We start from the raw sequence: 19,211 nt of genomic DNA on the forward strand, positions 1-19,211 counted from the left end.
AGATTTTATTTATTCATGAGAGAGACAGACAGAAGCAGAGACACAGGCAGGGGGAGAAGCAGGCTGCATGCAGGGAGCCCGATGTGGAACTCGATCCCGGGTCTCCCTGATCGGGCCCTGGGCCAAAGACAGGTGCTAAACTGCTGAGCCATCCAGGGATTCCCCCCCCCCCTTTTTTTTTACTTTTTGATAAGGAAGTTTTTTTCCATCAGAATATGTAGGAATTAACATTTAGGTTTTGTTGTTGACTCTAAAATGAATTCATCAAGTTGTATTTGCTTGTTTATTCCTAAGCTCTTGTATGGTTACTGTAAACAATTTTCTTTTGTGTCCTTAAGGGGAGGGGAGGAGGCAGACGACTGCAGTATAGTAATGCTTAGTACTGCTGGCAGATACTTAGTATTGTGGGAGCATAGAGGGAGATGTAGGTATGTTATGAACATTTCTATAGCCTGATGCAATCAGTTTTGAGTGAATACAGTTTACTAACTGTTACAGTATGGTTATCTCACCCTTTTGCATTTTTCTTACTTTCTTAAGTAATTTTTTTGAGAGGGAGAAAATTTCCAAACCCAGTATAATGTACCTTTTAATGCGACTTTGTAATCGTGACTCCTCCGATTCATACTGTATTTCCAATGAAAGCCTTTTGTTTAAATTACTCTTAGATGTTAAATTATTACAATCCTAATTATTCTATATTTTGAACATTATTACTGTCTTTTCGTAAAATCTAAAAATTCAAGAGAAATAAAAAAATTCAAGTTCTCACAAAATATAAATTTGTGTATTAAAGTTCTGTTATAGGGATCCCTGGGTGGCGCAGAGGTTTGGCGCCTGCCTTTGGCCCAGGGCGCGATCCTGGAGACCGGGATCAAATCCCACATTGGGCTCCCGGTGCATGGAGCCTGCTTCTCCCTCTGCCTATGTCTCTGCCTCTCTCTCTCTCTCTCTCTCTCTCTGACTATCATAAATTAAAAAAAAAATTAAAAATAAAGTTGTTATATTATTTCCATTCATGATATAAAACCACACTTTTTAAAAAAATTTTTTTTATTTTTTATGATAGTCGCACACACACACACACACAGAGAGAGAGAGAGGCAGAGACACAGGCAGAGGGAGAAGCAGGCTCCATGCACCGGGAGCCCGATGTGGGATTTGATCCCAGGTCTCCAGGATCGCGCCCTGAGCCAAAGGCAGGTGCCAAACCGCTGCGCCACCCAGGGAATCCCAAAACCACACTTTTCTTGATCATATACTTAGTAATAACAACCTTTGACTGTTACATATGAATATGGAGAATGCTCTGAGGACTGCTCCATTTCTGCTGCTACTCTAAAAGAGTCATAAAGTGCTTTCATTTAATATCCGTTGTTGTAAAGAATAAAAGTATACTAAGTGGGTAGTTTGGCAAAATACTTTTTGATTTCCTTAAAGGGAGTCTTAATTAGATAACACATTGATGAGTTAACCACTTAAAAAGCTTATTGTGGCTGATATCTCTTATTAGGTTTGGAATCCTGTATAGAAATAGCTCTCTGAATTTGCTTGTCAAAATAGCTCACAGTTTGCTAATAGCAGCAGTAGTTACGCCAAATTATTCTATTTCTACCATTTGTCAAAACATTGACTGTCAGGAACTAAGGAGTCTCCAGATTATGAGTTTATGTTAATGTGGATGAAATACTAAGTAGTGTATGCAAATGGCATAAAACCCATAGAGTAACAAATAGTTTTTACCTTTGTCCAAAAGGTAATTCTGGAAGTAGCAAAGAATATCATTTCAAGAGATAGTAATTTGAAGATCTTTATTCCCTTCACCTTCCCTAATTTCATTCTTTGAAATCCTACATATTCTTTAAAGTTGAAATGCTTGCCTTTGTGTAATTTCCTGCTCAGACTAGTTGGATGCCATCTCCTCCTGTGTTTGTACCATAGGTCTGTCCTGTGTTGGTATTCTTTATTTATGTGTCTGTGGCTCTTAACAGGTTAATGTCCTTGAGAGGAAATAGTGGCATATCCTCTTTTTTTTTTTTTTTTAAGATTTTATTTATTCATGAGAGACATACACAGAGAGAGAGAGGCAGAGACACAGGCAGAGGGAGAAGCAGGCTCCATGCAGGAAGCTCGACGTGGGACTTGATCCCGGGACTCTGGGATCACACCCTGGGCTGAAGGCAGAAGCTCAACCGCTGAGCCACCCAGGCGTCCCTTTTTTTTTTTTTTTTCCAAAGATTTATTTACTTGAGAGAGAGAAAACATGCAAGTGGGGGCAGGGGCAGAGGGAGAGAATCTTTAAGCAGACTCCCCACTGAGTGTGGAGCCCCATGTAGAGCTTGATCCTGCAACCCATGAGATCATGACCTGAGCTGAAACCGAGAGTCAGGCGCTTATCCAACTGAACCACCCAGGTGCCCTGGCATGTCCTTTCCTTTTTAAATCCCGTAAGATGTAAGCACAGTATTTTCACGTACAGTAAATGTCTCATTGATATTTGTTGAATGCATGAAGTAAGGTAGAAATTTATATTTTACCATTTTCTATAACTTTTTTATTTGACTTAGAATAATGATAATGTAATATATTAATAAGGCTTGTTATCATCTTAGATTGAATCATATTGTGGTCTTCTGTAAATCTGCATATAACAGTATTTTGTACTTTCAAGAGTAGTGGTTTGTTTGGTTTTTTTTTTTTTATTCATGAGAGAGACAGAGAGAGAGAGAGGCAGAGACAGAAGCAGGCTCCATGCAGGGAGCCCGATGCGGGACTCTATCCCGGGACTCCCAAGATCACGCCCTGAGTAGAAGGCAGGCGCCAAACCGCTGAGCCACCCAGGGATCCCCCCAAGAGTAGCGTTTAATACCTTTTAGCTGACATTAGTGCTGCCCAGGTGGGTAACCCCTCATTGACATCTGTGCGAGGTTGCTGCATTGCTCCTGAAGCCTCAGAAGCCCTCATGTGGAGGGATGACTGTGGGTGCTTATCCATTCAATCCAGCCACATTTCCTTCAGTTAAGTTTCGATGCTTTATTTTACTGTCACTGAGAGGTTACCCTTATTGCAGTTTTTTTAGTCTTTTGAAATTTTGAAGAATAATCTTGATTGCATTTTAAATCTTCAGCTTCTTTTTAGTAAGTGAAGCATATTTTGATTTTCATAAAGACATGTTTACTTCAAGAGGATTGTTAGATGTCTAGTTGTCAGAAATCAAAGACACGGTTAATCAAATATTGTAGTAGGATCTGGTAAAAACTTGTACGTAGATAACAAAGTAGTTTAATTCCCATCCTGAGTTTCTGTGAATTGATTTTAACTCTTCACTAGTTAATCAGTTTCCTTCAGGGAGTTCAGAGTAATTTTTGGTATCTGCTACCCTTACAGAATCTTTATAAAGTAGGTAGGGAATTTTCATTACTTAGGGGTAAGGGGGTTTTCCCATGTTGTCCTGTGTGCCCTAGCTTAGGTCACACAGTGTTACAGGTAGAAATAGTAGCCAGATCTCCTGGTCTCAAAATCTTTGTTTTTTTTTAAAGGTTTTTTTTTTTTTTTTTTTTCATTCATTCATGAGAGACACAAAGAGAGACAGAGACATAGGCAGAGGGAGAAGCAGGCTCCTCACAGGGAGTCTGATGCGGCACTTAATCCCAGACCCCAGGATCACGCCTGGAGCCAAAGGCAGATGCTCAACCGTTGAGCCATTCAGGCATCCCTCCCAGTCTCAAAATCTTAACCGCAATTTACACTTCAGATAGGCAAGGTATATGGATTTTTTTTTTTTTTTAATAAGCTCTGTGCCCAATGTGGGGCTTGAGCTCTCTGAGATCAAGTCACATGCTCTGCCGACTGAGCCAGCTAGGCACACCAAGGTATTTGGATTTTTAAAAGTGACTCGTATTTAGTTGGATGTAGTCTCCTAGTATGCTATATATAGTATAGTATAGTATAGTATAGTAGTGATACTACTGGGCCAAATAAATTGTTTCTTTAGTACCACCCATCTTGACCCAGCAAAGGGTCGTTGGGAATGGCTCAGGAGTCTGGCAGACTCTCAGGCAAGTGTACACCTTAAAAGGTCAAAATTCAAGGAACCAGAGAGATATGTTAATTCTGGCCAATAAAATATCTTGGCAGCATCCAGTGACATATAAGGGTAGGGTCTGCTATTCCTGGATGTACTGATGATGTAATTTCCTATTATAAAATAATGCAAAGTCAGCACAAGGGTAGGGTAGTATGAGGAGAAATTTCAATAAACCTTGTACTCATTTGCATGTCTATGCTAGCAAGACAAGATGGCTAGGCATGGTCTCTGCCCTCAAGGAACTCAGACTGCAGTTTGTGGTTTGTCCCCAAAACTTGGGGAAGGCCTCACACAAAGTGAGGGGTCAGAGGAAGTTTTTTTTTTTAAGATTTTATTTATTTATTCATGACAGATAGAGAGAGCAGAGACACAGGCAGAGGGAGAAGCAGGCTCCATGCTGGGAACCCAACACGGGACTCAATCCCAGGTCTCCAGGATCACACCCCAAGCTGAAGGTGGCACTAAACCGCTGAGCCACCGGGGCTGACCAGAGAAAGATTTCTTTTAAAGACTTCATGATGGGGCACCTGGCTGGCTCAGTCAGTGGAGCACACAACTCTTGATCTCAGGGGGGTGGGATTGAGCCCCACATTGGGTATAGAGGTTACTTTAAAAATAAATAAATAAATAAATAAATAAATAAATAAATAAATACCTCATGGGGGCACCTCACTGGCTCAATCTATAGAGGACGTGACTCTTGATCTTGGGGTTGTGGGTTCAAGCCCCACATTGGGTATAGAGATTACTTAAGAAATAAAATCTTGAAAAAAAAAAAAGAAATAAATAAAATCTTGGGATGGGACGCCTGGGTGGCACAGCGATTGAGCATCTCCCTTAGGCTCAGGGAGTGATCCCAGGATCCAGGATCAAGTCCCACATCGGGCTCCCTGCGAGGAGCCTGCTTCTCCCTCTGCCTGTGTCTCTGCCTGTGTGTGTGTGTGTGTGTCTCATGAATAAATAAATAAATATTTTTAAAAATCTTAAGTTAAAAAAAGACTTCATGAAAACCACGTTCAGTGAACTAACAATAACTACATGTGAATTGTTTTGTATGGCTTCTTTTGGCATGAAGAAAACAAAAACTGTTTCAGAATGCCTCCATATCCTGTGGGAATATGAGTGATGATTTCATTACCTAATCATGGAAGTGAAAATGAGGAGCTGTACAGATTGGTGCTAGGTGTGTAATTACAGAGGAATCGTATCTGAGCCCATCGCTGTGTGTTCCCATTGGCATTTGTGCTCAGGACCAAGTTCACAAACATGCCTTCAGGAGCATCGCGTTTGATGTTTTTGTGGACAGGGAAATGATTGAATGGGAGAATTACTTAAAACTAGGTATTAAAAAAGTGCAAGTCCCCTTATGTCGGCTTGCTAATTGTACTTTGAGAAGATTTGGAAAGTGAGTAAGAAGTTGTTTATTGGGCCAAACAAATTTTTATTTCGCTTGGGAAAAAGTATTCTATAAATAAGCTCTTGCAGCCTTCACTGATTCAGTTTGTTCCGACGCAGACCCTAGCCTCACAGTCTGTCAAGCTGTTGAGTGAAGGAACAACTGTATTTGAGATGCTATGTTTAAATCAAATGTGAAAAATGGAGCCAAACTCAAGGAATCTGTTTCTTTGGACTCTTTTCCCTAGTAAATTTGAGAGCCGAGTGGGAGTTAAAAATATGAGAAAGTCAATAAATTAGGGAAGATAGCCAGTGGGAAGTGAGAAATGATAACTTGTAGGGAGAAATGATAGCTTGTAGGGGAAAGAATAAGAAGGAATATGGAAAGTGATCTTTTCCCAGGAGTAAAAAGTACCCTTGTTTTGCCAGAAAAAATTTTTTGTTTTAAATTTTACATGACTCTACTCTTTAGGTTAGGAGTTAGGGCTGGAAATGGAAAGGGCTTCCTCTAGTGAGTTTAAGCATGTGGAAAAACAGCTCACCCAAGATGGGAGTAACTATCTAGGATAATTTAATACAATTACACTAAACCTACAGTAAACACTCCTCTACTTTTGGGGAATGGAGGGGGATTGTCACTACCTTCTGTCTGCCACTTTCCCTCCTTCCCCAACTAGGAGGACTTAGGCTACTCTACTACTTCTGGTTAGCCACCAATTGTTCACCATCATCAAGATTCTAGCAGCCACTTTTCTAGGATACATTGCAGTATCATGAGCTAATTTGATAGATGAGTTTCTTGGAAGCTATTTCATGAGCTGATTGATTTTTTCACTTTCCTTAATCTGGTAACTCTTCCGTTTTTTTTTTTTTTTTTTTTTTTAAGATTTTGTTTATTTATTCACAAGAGACACATAGAGAGAGAGAGACAGAGACTGGCAGAGGGAGGATAAGCAGGCTCCATGCAGGGAACCCAATGCGGAACTTATCCCAGGACTCCAGGATCACACCCTGACCAAAGGCAGATGCTCAGCCACTGAGCCACTCAGGCATCTCTCATTCTTCCAGTTTTTAAGATGTTGTACATAATTTGTATATATGTTACAGGAGTGGTAGAGATGAGGGGAGAAATTGCTGTTCTTTGCTTTTCCCACCCCCCTCATTTTTTGGTACATTTCAGATTTTTTAAAAAGTCATTCATTCATTCATTCATTCATTCATTCATTCATTTATGAGATAGTGTGAGCAAGAGAGAAAGCACAAGCAGGATCAGGGGCAGGGAGAAACAGACTCCCCTGCTGAGCAGGGAGCCCAATGCTGGTTTGTTCCTAGGACCCTGGGATTGTGACCTGAGCTGAAGGCAGTTAACCAACTGAGTCTCTCAGGGGCCCCCGATTTAAGTATACATATATTTAAAATATATTTTTGTAAATATATTAAATATAATATATTTAACATTAACATTAAATATATATATTTAATTTGTACACCCAGTGTGGGGCTCAAACTTATGATATCAAGAGTCACATGCCCTACTGACTGAGTCAGCCAGGCACCCCTGTAATGTTTCAGATCTTTCTCAAAGCCCCAAGTGTATTTCAAGATCACTCTTCTCGTTCCATTATTTAATAATTCTTTGCAACAGGGCTAGAGGGAATGCTGGAAATTTGTAAGGTGAATGGTCTCAGTAGGTGTGTATGGTCAAGGGGATAGATATATTAGAAGATAAGAAAATGAACTCAGATGTCCAAGAAAGGACTTGCTGCCCATCTGTAAGGAGTATAACTAAAGAAAGTTGTTAGTCCCTTCAGGGTAGGCCTCAGCTTTGGAGTACCCCCCAGCCAGTGGCTGAGTGATAGATGAACCCCATACTGGAACTCCCTATTTGACCATCCTTGTTCCTAAACTCTGTTGGACAGACTTTGTCAGGTGTGCATTGAGCTCTGTTCCTCCTGCCCATTCCTGCTTCCTCTTTTTCTTTTCTTTTTCTTTTTCTTTTTTTAAGATTTATTTATTTATTTATCAGAGAGAGAGAGAGAGAGAGAGAGAGAGAGAGAGAGAGGCAGAGACACAGGAGAAGGGAGAAGCAGGCTCCATGCCAGGAGCCCGACGTGGGAGTCGATCCCAGGACTCCAGGATCGCGCCCTGGGCCAAAGGCAGGTGCCAAATCGCTGAGCCACCCAGGGATCTTTATTTATTTATTTTAAATATGTTTTAATGATTTATTTTTGAGGTCCCAATTTCATTTTCCCCTCTCTCCCTTCAATGTGTTACGATTCTAAAATTTAGTCTGAGAAATGAACTCTGCATTTCCCTTTTCTCTTAATCTTGGTTAGTTTTAGGAACAACTTGAATCTTATGATATCTCATCCAACTTGCAGTTTTAAAGCGAGTGTTCTTTTTCTCTATATTCTTAGAGTTGATCGGGTAGATTGTATTGTTCTTGAACAGGTGAAGTAGAGATGGATATGGGGTATTGGTATAGCTAACATGAATATACCTCTTACTGTTGTCAGGCAGTATTGTGACCGCTTTCCTGTCCTCACAGAGACTCTGGATTGGTAAAGAAACGGAGTGTGAGGCATAGTTAAGTAATTTACCCAAGGTGACACAGGTGGTAAATGGGGGATCAAAGATTCACATTCAGGCAGTCTGGCTTTAGAGTCCATGTTCTTTATGAGGATATCATTTTGTTTCTTAAAGTAGCTAATTGTGGCAAATGTGGGATTGTGCAAACATTTACTGCTCAATTTTATCTCTAAGTGATATGGGCCCTATCCATATCTTTTACTTTTAAAAATTATTCTCTCCTATTTTTCCTCCATTTTCTAATCAAGATTTCAACTTTGGCTAACTGTTGAAATTACTAGATGTGCTGTATTTTTAACTAATAGATATCAGTTAACTGGCTTCATTACTTTAAGATTTATTTATTTATTTGAGAGAGAGAGAGAATAAGAGCGAAGGGGAGGGGCAGAGAGAGTCCTAAGCAGACTCCCTGCTGAGCGTGAACCTGATACAAGGCTCCATCCCACCACCAAAATCATGACCTGAACGGAAACCAAGAGTTGGACACTCAACTGACTGTGGCACTCAGGTGCCCCTTGGCTTCATTACATTTTAGGTGGAAAGGGCCTGTTTTTAATTTAAATTTTCTTATTTTTTATTTTTTTTAAAGATCTTATTTATTTATTCATGAGAGACACAGGCAGAGGGAGAGGGAGAAGCAGGCTCCATGCAGGGAGCCTGACGTGGGACTTCATCCCGGGTCCCCAGGATCACACCCTGGGCTGAAGGTGGCGCTAAACCGCTGAGCCACTGGGGCTGCCCAAGGGCCTGGTTTTTTGGGGTTTTTTTTTTGGGGGGGGGGGCTGTTTTTTTAAATGAAGATGGTCAGACCAGTTGAATAATCTTTGATCAAAGCAAGGGTTGTATCAGTTTGTTCTTTCCTAGTAGGAACAGGCAGTCAGAGATATGACAGAGAAAAGCCTTAAGATCGGAGCGAGTCTTAAAATCTTTTGCTTTCATCAAGGTAGTTCTCTTGGGGCATAGGGTTGTTGTTAGTTGTTCAGAGTGCAACCTGAAGACTGAGGATCAGCTAGCTATGTTGAAACTGCTTGCTGGGCCCTGTGCTCATTTGCTCATAAATGGTAATACTGGTATGCACAGCCTGCTTCTATTTGCAGACTTACTGAACTCTTCAGGAGAGATTGGCTGCCTACACAGTGGAAGTAGATGATTCTGTCTCTAAAATAGAGGTAGAAAAATCACAGATGAGGGGCTGTGATCTAATCAAATATATGAATTTATTCTTGGTTTTATTTGGCATTCTTATTATTTTGGTGTGTGTGTGTATTTTTTTTCCTTTTTCCTTTTCCCTTTTTTTTTTTTTTAAAGGGAGAGGACCCTTACCTAACCTCGTGCTCACAGACTTAAGTCTTTTGGGGGAAGAAAGTCATTGCCTAGACAATGACTTGTTCTATCATTTATTTCCTCCCTGTTCTATCATTAAGTACCTGTCTTTTATTCCTTGCTATCTTACCTCAATTCAGCTTTTACAAATCTGTGTTACTTTCTTCATCAATGTATAGTGGCAATGCTGTCACACATTAAGAGTGGCTGTGTTGGGCAGCCCGGGTGGCTCAGCGGTTTAGCGCCACTTTCAGCCCAGGGCCGGATCCTGGAGATCCGGGATCGAGTCCCACGTCGGGCTTCCTGCATGGGGCCTGCTTCTCCCTCTGCCTGTGTCTCTGCCTCTCTCTCTCCCTCTGTGTCTGTCATGAATAAATAAATAAAATCTTTAAAAAAAAAAAAAAAAGAGTGGCTGTGTTGAGGATTCCTGGGTAGCTCAGAGGTTTAGCGCCTGCCTTCGGCCCAGGGCATGATCCTGGAGTCCTGGGATCAAGGCCCATATCAGGCTCCCTGCATGAAGCCTGCTTCTCTCTACCTGTATCTCTGCCTTGCTCGCTCTCTGTGCCTCTCATGAATACATGAATAAAATCTTAAAAAAAAAAAAAAGTAGCTGTATCTTTTTTTTTTAATTTTTATTTATTTATGATAGTCACAGAGAGAGAAAGAGAGGCAGAGACATAGGCAGAGGGAGAAGCAGGCTCCATGCACTGGGAGCCCGATGTGGGATTCGATCCCGGGTCTCCAGGATCGCGCCCTGGGCCAAAGGCAGGCGCCAAACTGCTGTGCCACCCAGGGATCCCCTAGCTGTGTCTTTTTAATGTTTAATTTCTTTTTTTTATATATATATATTTTATTTCTTTGTTTGAGAGAGGGGAAAAGAGCACGAACAGATGAGGGGGAGGGGCAGAGAAAGAGGGAGAACCAGACTCTCCACAGAGCAGGGAACCTGACTCTGGAACTCGATCCCAGGACCCCAGAGATTATAACCTGCGCTGAAGGCAGACACAACCGACTGAGCCACCTAGGCGCCCCTTAGTGTTTAATTCTTAACTGTGAGTTCAGCCAAGGGATAATAATCTTCACTGGAAAACATATATTAAGTACTATGATTCTACTTAAGGATCCACTAAGGTGACATGACTTAAAAAATGATAATGTTCTTTCAAAGTATAACATAATTTGGGATGCCTGGGTGGCTCAGCAGTTGAGCGTCTGCCTTTGGCTCAGGGCATGATCCTGGAGTCCTGGGATTGAGTCCCACATTAGGCTCCCTGGATGGAGCCTGCTTCTCTCTACCTGTGTCTCTGCCTTGCTCTCTCTCTGTGCCTTTCATGAATAAATAAACAAAATCTTAAAAAAAAAAAAAAAAGTATAACAATTTGTTGTACTCTTCATTCAGAATGTTGCTCTGTGAAATAAGATAGTCATTTCAAGGGATCCCTGGGTGGCGCAGTGGTTTAGCGCCTGCCTTTGGCCCAGGGTGTGATCCTGGAGACCCGGGATCGAGTCCCACGTCGGGCTCCCGGTGCGTGGAGCCTGCTTCTCCCTCTGCCTATGTCTCTGCCTCTCTCTCTCTCTCTGTGTGACTATCATAAATAAATAAGTAAGTAAGTAAGTCATTTCATGTATTGAAAAGATAGTCGGTTTCAGGGGCAGCTGGGTGGCTCAGTAAGTTAAGTGTCTGCCTTAGGCTCAGATCATAATCCAGGGTTCTGGGATCAAGCCCCACATTGGGCTCCCTGCTCTTTGAGGAGCCTGCTTCTACCTCTCCTTCTGCCCCTCCTGCTGCTTGTGTACTTTTTCTCTCTCTCTCTGTCAAATAAATAAATAAAATCTTAAAAAAAAAAAAAAAGTTTAGATTGTTCCAGAAATATGAAGCTCTCACTTAAAAAAATAGACCATGTTTTTTAAAGTGGTTTTACATTCATAGCAAAATTGAACAGAAAGTTCAGAGATTTCCTATGAATCCCCTATCCTTCCTCAATCCACAGCCTCCCCTACTGTCAACATCCCCCACCAGAGTGGTACATTTGTTACAGTTGATGAACCTCATGGACATATCATCACCACCCAAAATCCATAGTTTACATTAGAGTGCACATTCTGTGCGTTTGAACAAATATATAATGACATGCATGTATCCACCATTATAGTAAAAGTTCTCACTTTTTAAAGCATCTTTCCTTAGTTACATAATTTCCTTTTCATAATTCCGTGTAAGCTATTATCTCTTTAAGATGGACTATCTTTGGTTGCCATGATTTAACCATAGATATTTATGAACACCTGTTATTTATATTCCAGGCACTGTTTTGTTTTTTTTGTTTTTGTTTTTTAAGAAAAAAAATATTTATTTATTTATGATAGAGAGAGAGAGAGGCAGAGACACAGGAGGAGGGAGAAGCAGGCTCCATGCTGGGAGCCTGACGTGGGACTCGATCCGGGGACTCCAGGATCACACCCTGGGCCAAAGGCAGGCGCTAAACCACTGAGCCACCCAGGGATCCCCCAGGCACTGTTTTTACCACGCTCTTTCTCACAAAGCTAAATTATCCCCTAGTCCCTTTGCTTTGGAATAAATAATACCAATTATTTTATTTTTATTACTATTTTTTTTAAGTAAAGTCTGCCCATCCTTGTGGGGCTCAAATTCATGACCCAGAGATCAAGAGTCCTGTGCTCTAATGACTGAGCCAAGTGCCTCTACCAATTATTTTAATGTGTTGCCTCACAATATGACTTAAAGAGGAACAGAGTTACAGTGTGAGCTAATTTTGTAATCTTGAGCTTTGTAACCCTTAACCTCCTTGAACCATGGTGAAGTGAAAGGATTTGGTCTTCTAGTTTTGAAGTTCTCTTTGGGCAGCCGGGTGGCTCAGCAGTTTAGGGCTGCCTGCAGCCCAGTGTGTGATCCTGGAGACCCGGGATTGAGTCCCGCATCAGGTTCCCTGCATGGAGCCTGCTTCTCCTCCTGCCTGTGTCTCTGCCTCTCTCTCTCTCTCTCTCTCTCTCTCATGAATAAATAAATAAAATCTTTAAAAAAAAAATCTCTTTCTTTGAATGAAAAATCAGAGAAATTTGGAGTTCCTTTAAGAAATTTAAGTCTTCCAAGAGTAATAAGACAGTTAATAGATGGAATTTTAATAATTTGATTGAAAAATGAAGTATTCAGGCTGAGGCCTTTGTTATTTTTGTTTTTAGGTGTAGCCCACCAGTGTTATCATGGTTTCATAAAGGCTGTCCAGGAAGGACACATTCAGTGGGAGAGTCGGACCTACCCTTACCCTGGAACCCCGATCACTCAGCGGTTCTCACACAGTAAGTATTCACTATGAGAGCAGAGGCCATCCTGCCTGTGGTCATATTTCCAAATATTACTTCGGAGGCATGTATTTTGACTTTTTAATGAAGATAATGCAAAATGAAGATTTATATTAATTTTATAATTAGAATCAGAAAAGAGTGTAAGTCTAGATACAATGTAGGCACCTTGGTATGATTTCATATTTGGATTTTTCTAGTATCTGTACTCCAAAGAGGTCAAGGTGTTATCTTCAACTTGACATTTGACATCAAGTCAGAGGAAAACAGGAAAGGAGTGCACAAAGGTATTTCTGAGATCCTACTTGGGGAGTAGCCAGAGTTTAGCACTAAGTCTTATAATAATTCTTTATTTTAACATAGTATATGTTTAGCAAACACTGAATTTGACTGAGATCACACAAAAACTTTAAACATGAAGGGTATTAATTATAAAATACAAATTTAAATAGTAAAATTATAAATGCTCTGGCAATTTAGATATAGTTTTTTAAATTATTCTAGAATTAACTCTCCATTTTAGTTGACTTCTGTAGACACCATTTATTTTTTTGTGATTCCTATCTTCGTCAAAATGAGATGTGGTATATCTTAGGCCAGTAAAGGTGTATTATTAATGGTTTTACATAAAGAAAGTTTGTTGAGGGGGCTCTTAGAAAGTTTCTCATAATTACAGCTTTAATTAGATTACTTCCCTGTTCAGAAACCTTCAGTGCTTATTCATTGCTAACAAGTTAAAAGATAAACTTAGTCTTACATTCAGAGCCCTCTTTAATTTGACCCGTGTCCAGATTTACCACTTCATCTCCCAGATTTTCCCAGGATCTCTCATCTTTCAGGCTGTCACTTTGCCATACTGCTTTCTTCCTTATTGCATATTCCCATCTACTTAGCTGGAGCCTGCCTTTCTTCGAAGACCCAACTGGGAGTTCTAGCTCCTTTTTGAAACCTCTCAATCTTTAGCTCTTAGAAAAGTTTGTCCCGGGACACCTGAATGGCTTAGGGGTTGAGTGTCTTCCTTCAGCTCACAGGATCCAGGATCAAGTCCTGCATCGGGCTCCCCACGGGGAGCCTGCTTCTCCCTCTGCCTGTGTCTCTGCCTCTCTCTCTGCCTTTCATGAATAAATGAATGAATCTTAAAAAAAAAAAAAAAAAAAAGTTTATCCTGTTCTGAGCCAATGATGTTGTCTGGAATACTAATATTGATACTTTTTGATACTAATATTAATTTTGAACTTTTTTATAAGTTTATTTTAATTCCAGTATAATTAATATACAGTGTAATAATATTAGTTTCAGGTGTCCAGTGTAGTTCTAGAATTCCATCATGATAAGTGTATATATTTTGAACTCTTGAGGGGAAGGAGAATATATTGCTTATTCGTGTTACATAAAAATTACCATGAAACCTAGCATCTTAAAACAACATTTCTTATCTTACAGAATTCCTGAGGGTTAGGAATTTGGGAGTGCTTCAACTGGGAGGTTCTGGCCCGGGGACTCTGATGAGGTTGTGGTTAGGGTCAGTCTGTCAGCTGTGGCTGCAGTCCCCTGAAAGTTTGACTGGGGCCCAGGAGCTCTGCTGCCAGGGTCACTCAAGTAACTGTTGACAGGAGGCTTCCGTTCTTTAGGACTTGGACCTCAGCATAGAGCTGCTTATGACTTGTCAGCTGGCTTCCCACAGAATGAATTATCTGAGATACAGAGAGAGACAGACACCAAGACAGAAGCCATGGTGTCTTTTCCAACCTAATCTCTGAAGTGACTACCAATTTTTCTGCTCAATTCTATTGGTCACACAGAGAATGACCAGCAGTGTAAATACTAGGAAATGAGGACCATCGGAGGCCATATTAAGGGCTGGCTGCCCCAGACCATATGTTGTACTCTCATATCCAGAGGAGAGTTCAGTCCATAATTATAATTTATCATTATCTTTGAACTGGATCTAAATAGATCAAAGTAACAGGCCAATCTCTTCCTGTGTTTTCAGTTCTCTTGTGGAGGTATTTTTACTTGTACTGTTGTAAACCGCCTAAGGCATTGTGATTCCTGGACTTCTGGGGAGGAGGGCATCTGTGAGACCCTTTCAAGGGTCTGTGAAGTCAGAACTAGTTTTATTTAATACCCCTGCCTTGAGTTTGCATAGGATGCAGCAGTTTTACCCAGCATTGCTTTTGCACCACTAGTGCAAATGTCAACATAGTGAAAAGAGCCATTAACAGCAACTACTGAAAAAAACCCAAACCCAGATACTACAAGTACTACTATTACCACCACCACTACTACTACCACCTCCTCCTCCTCCTCCTCCTGCTCCTCTCCCCTTCCTCCTTCTCAATATTATTACCTCAGACATAGTTTTGAAAGAATCTTGAATGTTTTCAGAAGTATAGACTGTAAATGAATCCTGGCCAAGAATATTTAACGAAATTACAGGAGAATCCATGTTAGGTCCAGTATTTATTGTTGAGGGAGGTTAACTTTAGTTATCCACAGATATTTGGAATAACAAGTGGAGACAGAGTTTCCAAAGACTTTTTTTTTTTAATTTGGTTTTTTAAAATTTTCTTTATTTTTTTTATTTATGATAGTCACAGAGAGAGAGAGAGTCAGAGACACAGGCAGAGAGAGAAGCAGGCTCCATGCACCGGGAGCCCGATGTGGGATTCGATCCTAGGTCTCCAGGATCGCGCCCTGGGCCAAAGGCAGGCGCCAAACCGCTGCGCCACCCAGCGATCCCCAAAGACTTTTTTTTAGACAACTAATTTTAGAGCCCTAATGGGGGAAATGGAATGAACCTGGATAAAGTAGAAACCAAGCTGGGAAGTATTTAGGGGTGAATAATTATCATAGCAACAGTTCAGCTTCTTAATGAGAGAAGAAAAAATATTTTTCCATTAACTAGCTTTGGACAGAGTTGTCACCACAAAATAGAAACATTATTTGAAGGAGAAATGGAGAGGAACAATACAATGATTAAGCTCACAGAAATTCAGAGGTTGGTGTGTTTTTTTTTTTTTTTTTAATTTTTATTATTTTTTTTATTTATGTATGATAGTCACAGAGAGAGAGAGAGAGAGAGAGGCAGAGACACAGGCAGAGGGAGAAGCAGGCTCCATGCACCGGGAGCCCGATGTGGGATTCAATCCCAGGTCTCCAGGATCGCGCCCTGGGCCAAAGGCAGGCGCTAAACCGCTGCGCCACCCAGGGATCCCCGGTTGGTGTGTTTTGATACATGTTTTTGTCTTAAAATTTTTTTCATATCTTCACCTGAAAGCCAAGAAAAGGTGCCATAGATTTTTTAAAAAGGGGATCTGTGTCTCATTTCCTCTCAGCCTATCTCTCATTGTTCCCTTTCTCTCTGTGCTAACTGGCAGCCTGAAGAGCATTGTTACATGGAAATGGGCATTTTTCAGAATAGGATGAAAAGAAGGAATTCCTTCAGTGTCTTTCATTAGCTCCTTCCTCTTTCTCCTGCGTATTTCTCCTCAGAACTCAATTTTTATTTCTTATTCCTGACTTGAGCTCGAAATCTGTTTTTCCAACACTTTGCTCATATTGTCACAGAGGTACACAGATGTTCCCTATCTCATCAGCTGCAGGTGGCATGCAGTAGTTTCCCCCAATGTTCTCCTCTTCATTATTTAGTTTATGGTATTATCATTCTGTCAGTTACACATGCTTGAATCCTTGGATTTATCATCAGTTCCTTTCTTCCCTTCAACAACAAAAGTCAGATCTTGTTGATTCCAGCCATCTCTGCAGTCTCCCCCCCCTCGTATCTTTCCTTAGTTTTCCCATTACTCACATCTATGAGCTAAGTGTTCCATCTTTCCTAAATCTTTTCTAAATGGTCTTCTTGCTTTTTCTCTCTCTTCATCTGAATCTGCAGTAGACATTGTTGGCACCCATCTCTGAAACTGGGGACAGTGCCACCTCCTAGGGCACTTGGAAATGTGTAAGGTCATTCATTGTTCATTTGCTTGACTGGAAAGCACTGCATGCATTTAGTAGGCAAAGACCAGGAACGCTCACTATCCTGCAGTGAGTGGGAGAATGGATCTGCCTAAAATGATAGGAGCCCCCATTGGGAATCATTGCAAGTCCTAAACTTCAAACCAGTCTTGTCACTCGTCTGCCAAAAAACTTCAGCCTTTCCATGCATGCGCGCGGAGAAGCTTCCACTCCCTCTGACTTTCAAGGCCCCACCTTACTCTTTCAGCCTGAATCTCTACCACCTCCTCAGAGCCAGGCTCCACCCACATGAGACTCCTCATTAGGTCTCAAACTCCCTTACTTCACACCCTTTGCTTGGATGCCCTGATTGCCTTCTCTCTTTCTCTCATTCCTTTTTTGTCTATGGCCTTGTTTGCCCCTTGTTAATAAACTGAAAATATTCTGTCCTCTAAAACCCATCTCAGAGAGCGAGCCAGAAGCCACATTCTTCACAAACTCCTCTCACATTCCCTGCCATGAAGATTAAGCTCTTTTCTTCTTCTGCTTGTACACCCCTAAAACACTCTTCTTGCCTTCCTCGTACTGTTTGTCACCATCTGTCTGTCACCATAATTGTCTGTGTCAGAGAGGCTGCATACCAAAGGACTTTAAACTTGAGAAGCTGGGCGCCTGGGTGGCTCAGTCAGTTAAGCATCTCCCTCCGGCTCTGGTCATGATCCCAGGGTCCTGCGATCGAGCTGTACATCAGATTCCCTGCTCAGTGGGGAGCCTGCTTCTCCCTCTCTGCCTTCCAATCCTCCTACTCGTGTTCTCTCTCTCTGTCAAATGAATGAATAAAATCTTAAAAAACAAAACAAACCTTGAGAAGCAGTTCCTCGGCTCTTCTTTTTTATTTTTATTTAATTTTTTTTTTTAAAGTAATCTCTACACCCAAATGTAGGGCCCAAACTCATGTTCATGGTTACATACACTACTGACTGAGCCAGCCAGGTGCCCCTTCTTGGCTCTTTTAACCCACAGGTTTCTCATCTGTAAAATGTGTATAACAAATTATCTTAATGGCACTAGGAAATTTAATCAAGGAAACACGTGTCAAAATTTATTTTATTTTAAACTGCAAAGTGATAGGGTAATGAAGTTGTCTCCTCCACAAGTGGTAGCCTTCTGGAGGACAAGTGGGTTTCTGAGTCTTAGACATCCATACATCTTTCACAACACTTGGTTCATAGTTAAAATCTATTGAATTCTGTGAAATTAAGTGTAACAAAGATGTAGCAGTACAGCTTCTTTCCTGTGTAAGAGTCTGGGACCAAAAGACAAGGGAAGTATAATGAAGCCAGTTTTCCTAGTTTTTTGGTGGCTTTGTGCATGACCAATCACGCAAGCTTTTTTTTTTTAAGATCTTATTTATTTATTCATGAGAAACACACAGAGAGAGGCAGAGAGACTGACAGAGGGAGAAGCAGGCTCCCTGCAGGGAGCCTGATGTGGGACTTGATCCCAGAACCCCGGGATCACATGAGCCAAAGGCAGATGCTCAACCACTGAGCCACCCAGGCGTCCCCAATCACACAAGCCTTGACTAATAGAGAATATCCTTTTCAGATTGATGTAGAAATCTGTTAGCGTCCCCAGCATCATGCTTTTAGCGTTTAGGTTTAGGCTGCAAATAGATCATTTCACACCCGTGCTAGTAGTGCTCCTGCAGTAGCCAGCAGGCCCAAACTGGATAATCTGCCTTGCTTGTTCCATAGTTTTGTAATTACAGGCCTTATCAAATATGTCCTGGCTTGTAGACATGAGACACATGACAACATAGTCTCTTTAAGCATGGGATAAATGCCTCAGGACCTTTCCCTGGAAACAAAAGGGAGTTTAACGTTTGAATGTGCAAACCTTAGAATACAGTGAATGTTTCTTGAGTGACTCCCAGCCATCATGGGAAACATGAAACAGCTGGAAGACCTTGCGCTAGAGAGGGTTATACTACAGTAGAGAAGCGTTCAGGATGCTGAAGAACTGCTTGTTTGCTGTGTGTTATTGTGAATATTTGACTTGTCTTTGAGTAGAGACTATTAGATACTAACTGGAAATAGATGTCTTAGAATAGTTGTTCATGGAGTAATCAAACCCATTTCAGAAAATTTGAAGAGATTTAGCAATTAGAAAATGTTCTTAATGTTCTTAGAATATTCATACTGTACTTTGAACTATAACTTTTGTATTGCGCATTCCAGTGGTCTAAATGTTCTGAAAAGAAAATGTGCTGTTTGGGTGGAGAACTTTGATAAAAGGGAAATGACTACTTGAGCACTGGTATTTGCTTAAATTCTTAATTTTTTCTAAAAAGCCCATTGAACTTGTTGGGTCTCCCCACCCCCACCCAGACCAACATGTAGGTGTCTTAAATAAAAATAGACAATAAACAAAAGTTTAGTAGGATGCTTAAAATGTTTTAGTGTATTACTGATGGCTATTTTTTCATTCCATTATATCTCAGTTCTAAACATAGCTCCCCAAATTGACTCCCTTCCTT

The 19,211-nt window shown here is 40.9% G+C and overlaps 1 protein-coding gene across 1 annotated transcript in view; it reads left to right on the forward strand.

Annotated features, from left to right (window-relative positions):
* Positions 1-19,211, forward strand: part of FBXO42 (F-box protein 42) — a 104,381-nt gene that overhangs the window by 44,223 nt on the left and 40,947 nt on the right. Inside the window, exon 2 of the mRNA XM_041768264.1 lies at positions 12,596-12,712. The gene's annotated coding sequence lies outside the window, so the exon portion shown is untranslated. The remainder of the gene's footprint in view (positions 1-12,595; positions 12,713-19,211) is intronic.

This window comes from Vulpes lagopus, chromosome 8 (assembly GCF_018345385.1).
Source record: "Vulpes lagopus strain Blue_001 chromosome 8, ASM1834538v1, whole genome shotgun sequence".
NCBI classification, from domain to species: domain Eukaryota; kingdom Metazoa; phylum Chordata; class Mammalia; order Carnivora; family Canidae; genus Vulpes; species Vulpes lagopus.